The following is a 7,734-nucleotide window of genomic DNA, read 5'->3' on the forward strand; positions in this document are numbered from 1 at the left end:
GGCCCAACTAATGAAGATTAATGAAGTCCAGTTTCATTCGACACGCTCGGTGGTCACGTGGAATGAACCCCCGCCTTCCGGGCGCATTTCCTAATGTGACAAGTTATTGTCGGCACTGGATCTTTCAGTATTTTTGCATGCGCCAACCTTCATCGCTTCTTCATTTCAGAGGCTTTTTTTGTCTTCATCTAACCTCTCCCGGCTTCGTTTTTTAATGATCTCCTGAGCACTCCTAGGGAAAAGAAGTTTTGGATGCGATGCATTCCTTTAATTTTCTTTACATTTTTTTTGTGATTTTCTTTCTGCCTTCTAGCTTTCAGAGTGGCATCTTCGCCGTTTCATGGACCAACAAGTTGGGGAAAGCGGAGAGGTATAGAACTGCGAGGATACACCTAACTGCGTTTTTATTTTCCCCTAAAACAAAAATAGAGTTGGGAAACGGTGTGTATCTGTAGGGAGGGGAGGAGTAGGGGCAAACCAATCGCCTTAGCGTATGCGCTTATGTGACCCGGAAGTTACGCCCCAGCAAAAAAACAAGCAAATCGAGATTTAGAAACCCTTGTATAAAGGGCCGACGTTAATTCCAGGCAACGGAAGACTTAGCGTTAAGCCCCTGGTAAGAGTCCGCTCATTCTTCGCCGAAAGGAAGTGCCTTCACCGGAAGGACTGCTGCGCAGAATTTCTGCTTTTTTTTGTTTGTATGTGTATGTGCTAACAGGGACTCTGAGTTATTGTAACCGTTCTTCCCGAGTTTATAGCGAATGAGTAACACTGTACTTTGATTCTTGTTACTTCCGTTTAAGCCACTTGGGGAGAGTGTGCATTGGTTCCCTTATAAAATGACGTTTGCAAAAAATAACATATGTGCCCGTAGTTTAACTGAATATTTAAAGAGGATTAAAAAACGTTGGCTTCCACTTCCAACGTTCCATGCGGTCATCTGTGGGTGCGCGAACGGGTTTGCTTGCTCGAGTGTGCATATACTATCATCACTTGTTCCAGTCCACACAAAAAGAAAACAACTGATAAAATTATATATACATTGCCAACTGGGGATTTCAGGTAGTGCCTGAGAGACAAAGAAGTTGAAGACTCTCGTGCGCTTCTTTTGCTAACTAGGACTGCTGATGCTATTAGGCGTGACTTATTTTATTTTTCTACTAACCAGGGGCTGTACACTACCATAGCCTTTTTTTCTTTTAATTACGATTTCAACTCGTGACTGATTCAGCAAGATTCAACATGCTACCATAGTTGAGATTGTTTCGGGACTCAGTGCTCACTCACTGTACAGAGGCAAAAAGAATTTGGTACAACAGAGCAAATGTTTTTTCAAGTGTACGGAAACCCGCTATCAGTGCTCAGAATAAACAGGCTATCTTTTATTGTTACATCCACTTGTGTGAAACATAAACCCATCCTAACCATTAAAATGCAATTTCACTCTCGCTACGCGTAACATGAATAGTTGCTTTCACAGAACAGCATTGACAGAAGGACAAAGATAAAAAAATAAATGCAGTTAAGTGGGCCAGGTTTGCGCTCGTACTCTATGTACCCAGCGTGCCGTCGTTCCGCATCGAGTTGTTCCGTAACCTTCATCGATCGGCATCAATAAAGAAATTACGGATTCCTCATATTCTTTGCAGTCATTTGTTACATGTGTGCCTCATTAGTAGGGCTGGAAACTATGATTGAATAAAATATATAGGAGGACTTTAAAGCTCTGCCTCTGAGAGTATCGCTTTTAAAGTAAGTTTAAATTGGATGATAAATAGCTCGCCCCCGGAACTGGTAGCGCAACTTTGAGAGCTCCTTAAAAGGACCCTAACAACATGCAGCTTCTTATATACCTGCAGTCCCTGGAAAAATACATTCTCGTAAGTTCTCTGGGTATAGGACGAAGATTGTCATTAAGTGAGAGACAAGTCTATTATCGGGAAAGTTGTATTTTATAATCACCATACCATTCGATACAAATTCGTGGTGTCTAGAACACAAAGGGGTGCGTGATCACCACTCGGAGTTAACGGTAGTGTTCTCTGGCCAGTGAAATTCGCGCGCAAATGTATCAACCACTGTATCTCAGTGTACAGGGGTGACGGCAGAATTTCATTTTTTTTCTCCTCTTCTAGGAACGTGACTTTCATTCAAATTAGCGTTCATTTCATTCAGTTCAGAACGCTGTAAATTATCCGTGCAGACCAACCTAAATATATCAGCAGTGCTCCTTCGGCATGCATGCTACACCACGGATTTGCTTTTCGGTTGTCTTAACAGGAAACTATCTACATACATAGCACACTGCTGGGAGTCATATTATGAAGATTAACCTCACGTGGGGAAGATGATGCAGCGGAGCACCATAGACGAGGCGCTATCCCGCCAACGCGATCTTTTACATTTTTCCAGAAGTCACGTCTTTTCCCTTCCGTGAACCATTTCTGCTTAGCCATGAATCTATCTCTTCCATCATCATCAGGGGTGGCAAAATACGTTCGAGTACCTTTCGTTTTCCGGAGATGAGAGTGCTACTGAAAGGCCTCTAATCCTATGCTTCCTGAACGCTCTCACACAGTTCTACGTTTTTTTCTTTGTTCACTCCGAGTCTTTCCCAATGAATGTACGACGTCATCAAAGTGCACGCATACCTTTCATTCTAACATGGCTCTTAACTCTTCCTCTTCCCCTACTGTCTCCTCTCTTCCTCCCTCTCATCCCCTACAGCTCCTTTCTCACCGGGTTGTTTCCTGTCGTGCACGCTCTCTGTGACATCGTCATTTAAACGTCGATCCGCCGAAGCCTATCAGTAGCACGGAGCGCTGAACGGACCTAATCGGGACCGACTCGGGAAATTAGCTTTGGCGTCGGAAAGGACGCCGCGCAGAAGAACACGGCAAGGCCACGAGTACCACGCGGAGCCTGTGCTGCTGCAACTGCACGACTCCTCCTCCTTTCCACTCCTCTGCCTCCTTTCCTTTTGTCTATAGAGTCCCGCCGTGCAAACACACTTCCTCGCTTTGGCTCCCATTTGAGCTCACTGACTCACGTGCATGCAGTGACGCAATCGAGCACCTATTATCGGAGTTCTTTGGCGCCATTTGGGAGTCATCGAAGCAGCCTTTTGTTGCTCCTCGAGCTCGATCAGCCTATACCGTCGTTTCAGGGACCAATCCCCACAGTTAACTTCTTTTCCGTGTCATTTATTAGCGCTCTTGTTTTATTCTTTTTTTTTTTCTATTCACAGATTCGTTTCCACCGCTCCCCCCTGTATGAGACAGTTGGACTATTTTTGGCTTTGCTATCAGCGTCGACGTATTCGATTGGGATTTTCTCGGTGCGGCTGCACTTTCAAAAGATATGGCCTTGTATGTGTCGATCGCTCGAAGGTTCTTAACACGTAGGTTCAATAATCGCCGGCTTTTATATGTACCGGTGTAAAAACTTCAGAGTGAGCTATACTGAACATTGATTTCTTTGTTGCAACTGCAGCCAGGGCAGGTGATCCAAAGATACCATGCTGTTTTTCAGAGCGCAGCATTTATACGTACTGTTGGCGGTTGACACGCGTCATAGTTGGTGATGCTCCCGGTGTAATTACCGAGCGAAAGAGTTTCTTGAGCCACTAAAAAGGCATGAGCCAAGAAAATGGTCGAAATTTCTGGAGTCCTCCACTACGGCGTCTCTCATAGCCTGTGCTGCTTTGGGACGTTAAACCCCATAAACCAACCAAACCAACCAAAGAAAAACGAGCAAAGATCTCTGCGCCATCGTTCGAGGCTAGATCGTCTTACTATTTCGCTCGCATTCAAATGGTTCGAACCCGGTGTAGACAAAATTAAAGTGCGATTTCGATCAACAATTACTGCCAATATATTGCTGCAAACACTTCCTGCGAACATTTCCGCTGCATGTCACCCTACCTTTATAGAGGTTACAAATGCAATACCACAGTCTAAACTCAGACGTCACCAAAGACTAATAGCTGCGTTTGCAAACGAGGTGAACTATTTCACCCAATTTCGACCCACGGAAATTAAAAGTAATTTTTCCGTCCTCTATTAGGGGCGTGAAGTAGGCAGGTCGTGGTTGTTTCTTGAATGCTACCGCTTACCCACTTGAAATCTATGTTCATTATGCCAGCTTGCTGCATCTTGCAACATCTTAGTTATTAAAATAAGTTAACACGCGATGCGCTAGAGACCTCGTTGTGGTGGCACAGTGGTTGGGGCGCTCGAATACTGTGTCAAAGGATGAGGGATGGAATCCCGGCGGCTGCGGTCGCTTTACAATGGAGACGAAAAACTAGGCACTCGTGTGCTGTGCGTTGTCAGTGCATGGTAAATAATCCCAGGTGTTTGAAGTTTTCGGAGCTCTACGCTACAGCGGCTCACATATCCTGAATCGCATGGCGATGTTGAACCCAAAAACCAAACCAAAACCAAAAAAATGCGCCAGAAACCGCAGAACTTACAAAATGTGCTGTGGTAGCGGTGTAGTTCAGAGTGCCGGGACTGGAATCACCTTTGTACCGACGCAATTCAGCATTATATTGCACAGCGTTCCAAGGAATACATGGAAATGAATATCACAGACATTCTTTAATTACTCACTTGTGTCCTTCAAATGTCCCTAGTTTTGGTCATTTGGACTACGGACGTGTGAACAAGTCAGAATGATCTCGCGCATTACGACCAAGAAGAATGGTATCAGAGAGCGAGATGCTCCGACTAATTCAGGCCTTTATCGTAGCCTACGTAACCCCGTACCTCAAGCTGTGGAAGAGCGACATGAAGTTCCTCAACGCCATACTTAGCATGGTCTACAAGCGGGCACTAAGTGTTTAACCTTCGTGGCGCTGCTGTGCAATGTCAGAGCACGTTAAAGATCCCCAGGTGGCCGAAATTACTCCGTAGCCCTCCACTATACGGCTCCTCATTCTCTCGCTCTTTCCACTTTAATTCCCACCTTCCTCCCTTCCCTTACGGCGCGGTTGCGGTGTCCACAGGAACAAGTGTGACAGATACTGCGCTTTTCCTTTCCTGTGAACCAATCATTATTATTATTATCACGACAAATGAGTAGATAATACAAATATTAAATTAATTGACATGCTTCACTGTAATGGGCTGGTATGATATTATCTGCGGATCATTAGCGCAGATTTGTCAACTTTTCTACTTGAGGTATGTAGCCACAAGTTTAAAACATTCATTTTGACGGAGAGCTTTGCTTTGTTTCCTTTGATTAAACCGGCATTGATGGTTAGTTCGCTAATTCCCTCTGCACACGTTATTTGAATTATTCTGTGCGTGTTTCTATTGCTGGTATTTTGCTGAAATTTACAAACAATCTAAGCTAACTTACAAAGCCATAGCTTCAACTCGAGGTTTAGCACTGCTTCGCAGAGCTGACGCTAGCTCCCACTTTCTTTTCTAGCTCGCATGTGGTGCTAAGTACTGTTTTATCAATAAATAATTGATTGAAACCGGTGCGTTCTTTGGGGCATTGCAATTGCTGCGGCGTAGACGACAACCAGCAAGTTCTCATGACATCATATTACCCTCTGAGATGAGATTGGCTCGCTCTGCAGTGAGCCTGCTGCTGTAATTTCCCATAGCTTTGGCCACTTATGTGACGTGATATTTTTGCGTCTCTAGACTGGGCGATTCAATTGAGCGGCTGCTTCAGTTACGCGCACTGACGACAGATGGCAGAACGTACCCGCCAAAAGAAAAAGCTTGATCTCTCCTTGCTGCTTCAAATGTTCGATCGACGGGCGCATTAAAGCTGTGGAAAAGAACCGGGAAAAAATGAGACCTAATCTCTTTTCTACGCCTTTTTATTGTGCGCGTACCTTACCGCCCGTGACCGTAAGCCTGTTTTCGTTGTACGCCTCTCTCCCTCTTTCTGGGTTAACGGCCATCAAGGTCGAGGATGATCGACGATCGTGAGTCAGTTGCCCGAGAGACAGGATGGTTCGCACGCCTTCAGTATTTCGAGGCAACCCTATTCGGCACTGGCTGCAATTCTGGTACGCTCGCTTCGGGGAATGTAGACCAACCAGACAAGGAGCGAGCAAAGAAAAATTTTTTCTCAACGATATGCAGGTTGCATGGGAATTAAGAATGTTTTGTATATTGACTCGTCAACGTGCATATTTTTGTGTTCAAGGCTGTTTAAATATGAATCCCTATAATTTCTAATTCTTCTCAAGTTCAAGTGACCATGCCAGAAACCCATGGTGACCGTAATGCCTAACATGACGCGAAACATTAGGCTCAATAAACCTGAACGAAAAGTGCTTCATAAGTTGAGAACATTTATTAAATTTTTCCTCCGAATGGTATTTAGGAGAAAAAACTGCAGCCCCGAATAGGTTTTGAAACAGTGCCAGAACCGTATTCCTGATGCTTTAGAAAACTCGTCTCGTCTCTCTCGCTTTGTGTGAAGATTGGATGCTTTGATAATAATGATGAATCATCAGCCGTGGCCTTTGACGTTCAGCGTAAGTCTTCATCTGTAACGTCTTCCATCTGCTAATTCTGCGCTCTCAGAGTCTGGCAGGCAGTAGCGGTGGCACGTGCCCTCTGAGTGGTGTTAGTTGAGTCAGAAGGTGGACGAAGTCCCATATATCACTGACGGCAGGTTTATATAGCAGAACGCTAAGGTGAGAAGACTGCTTGGGGACCTAAGTGTCCCCAAGACTGACGAGGAAATGCTGGCCATTATGGTAAGTCGAACAACTAAAGTGGCTATAGACGTGAACTGCGCGACCTCGGACGTGAATATAAACGTCTCCCCAAGACGCGAAAACAGCCAGAGTGGCTATGCGCGCTGCCCACTTTGCGTTGAAGACAATAAAGGTATGTAGGAGGTGGACCGTCCCCCAGTATAATCTGGCCAACGCTAGAGTCCGGCTGCAGCCATTTGTGCGGCATCCTACGATATGCCACGAGTCGTCGAAGTGAACAATAATCAGGCTGCGTGATTTGTATTTTCCTCTTGTATAGAATTGACCATATGCTACTTCCAAGGTTTCAATCGTTGTAAGGCAAAAACAATTATTGTCTTCACCACATTAGAGGCTATGGTCTTTAAGGAAAGTCGTGATGTCTCTGTTATTCGAGCGAAAAACGGTGCGACATTACATATGTCGAAGACGGTACACCTTTGAAGTAATGCCTTTCCTGTTTATAACAAGGGTTGTCTTTGCGTTTCGTCATTTCAGACATGTCTACATCGGTGTGCGTCTTTTGCTTCGAACCCGTGAAAGCTATGAAACTTTTAAAAAACTCGAGCCTGTGAAGCTAGTGTCTGAGAGATGATGTCTAAAATGCGGCCCAAGTAGCATCCACCCCACACTCATGGCGGGGAGACAGACTACCAGATTGCCTATTTTAATGCTATCACGCATTTACTTACATTTTTCAGTATTATTTAATAATACTACAAGCCTTCACATGCTCATACCGAAGTGGGTACAAAATCAGAATGCAATCACAATTTACAATATATCCCAGAGAAAACAAAACCTGAGTGACAAAAAACATTTAGCACTACACAGCTATTTCTGAGAAGACCTATGAGTATACATGGACATAAAAAACACTTCCTCAATACCCGCTTTGGAGCCAGCAATCATAAATGCGGCTGGTGAGAGTGTCGCAGTCTGCTGGATAAACATGTTTCCACCTTAGTAGCGAATTCATCTGCAGATAACATGGTCATGGT

Source organism: Amblyomma maculatum, chromosome 10 (genome assembly GCF_055883805.1).
Source record: "Amblyomma maculatum isolate TAMU_Amacu chromosome 10, ASM5588380v1, whole genome shotgun sequence".
Lineage (NCBI taxonomy): Eukaryota > Metazoa > Arthropoda > Arachnida > Ixodida > Ixodidae > Amblyomma > Amblyomma maculatum.